This window comes from Pinus tabuliformis, chromosome 2_1 (assembly GCF_031772625.1).
Source record: "Pinus tabuliformis cultivar Carrire ecotype Pingquan chromosome 2_1, CPIR1, whole genome shotgun sequence".
NCBI classification, from domain to species: domain Eukaryota; kingdom Viridiplantae; phylum Streptophyta; class Pinopsida; order Pinales; family Pinaceae; genus Pinus; species Pinus tabuliformis.
The window spans coordinates 323,000,785-323,002,109 of record NC_142299.1 but is presented as its reverse complement, the minus strand read 5'-3'; the positions used below and the strand labels follow the sequence as shown (position 1 = coordinate 323,002,109).

At 43.6% G+C, this 1,325-nt stretch overlaps 1 long non-coding RNA gene across 1 annotated transcript; it reads left to right on the top strand.

Annotated features, from left to right (window-relative positions):
- The first annotated feature begins 210 nt into the window (after positions 1-210).
- Positions 211-979, top strand: LOC149200147 (uncharacterized). The gene is made up of 3 exons (XR_016253340.1): positions 211-306; positions 409-484; positions 585-979. It is a non-coding gene; the product is annotated as an uncharacterized LOC149200147 (long non-coding RNA).
- Positions 980-1,325: the final 346 nt, after the last annotated feature.

Here is a 1,325-nt window from a genome sequence, read left to right as displayed (position 1 = left end):
GTACGCCAGCTCACCAACCTCCGTAGCCATATGGTCCCTCTTCACGTGCTGGCCATGTGATTTGAGAGAGTTGACCTGCTCCGGGGTTCACGCTTGGCCTCCCGCCTAATCCAACGATGGTGATTACTTACCTTCATCGGACGGTTCAGCCTCACTTAGGGTTTGACCCTGCACATAAAAGTCTAGTTGGATACGCCTTTGGTTCATTTGCTCATTTCTCAGTGATCGAGCTCCTTCGATGGTTTGGTCTGCAAGTTCTCGGGTTCTTTGCACTCTTCTGGTTCATCGCTCCTCTGCCTCACTCAGGTTTGGCCGCGCTCCTCTTCATCACTCTCACAGCTGGTTTATAACTTATTATTTCTCGCTTCTGCTGTATATACTCTAACCATTTCAGGGTTGGCTTGACAGTTTTGAAGGGTTCTGGTGCTGGCCATAGCTCACCCTCACCGAACGCCGGAGGTTTTAGCTGCTATGTCACTTCCAGGTAAGTCGGAATTTGTTATGTTTTCTGTTGACTGAATTTGATTGCATTTTGAGGGTTTGTTTTACAGCTGAGACGGCCTGTCCTCTACCTGTTGTCTCAGGTTAAATACCGGTCCAAACCCTTATGCGATTTATGCTTGGCGGCCTTACTTGGCGGCCTGTCCAGCTGCGCCTAGGTTATGGCCTCGGTGCCTTAGTTATCTATTCTCTATTGAACTTGGCTAAGGACTCTGTTTTGTTTAGCATTACCTGGTCTAGAAAAGTCCTTTGAGCTTTCGGCAATTATGTAAAGTTTGCATAGTTAATTAAATCACTGCAATATTTGTCATATGCGGATTGTTGTTGTTTTGGCTCGGCCTGGATTTCTATATGGTCAATGGTATACCATCTGCGTTTCATAATGTTTCCTTCTCTTCCTTATCTGTATATGTAAGTGCCGCCACCGGTTAATGGACATTCAACCTTCGTTCTGATTTATATATGCAAAGTTAATATACAGAGTTTGCAGCTACTACTTCTGTTTTCGTTTGGTATTACACATAGTTACGGCAATGGTCATGTATTAGGGTTACTTCATTTACCTTTGATATTTGGAGCGTTCTCCGTCGCTACCTCTAATTCTGGGTAGTATCTGTGGATATAACATTTCTAATGCCAAGAGTTTCTAAGTTTAAATTGATGTTCAGTATATTATGCTGCCGTTTCTATTATTCATTCGCATTACAGTTATGGCATTCTTTTACCTTAGGGTTTCAAGGTTATGGAACCGATAAGTTTCCTCATCGAATGATTTCCACAGCACAGTTCTCGTTCTTGTATAACATTTGTGCAGCGACGAGGGT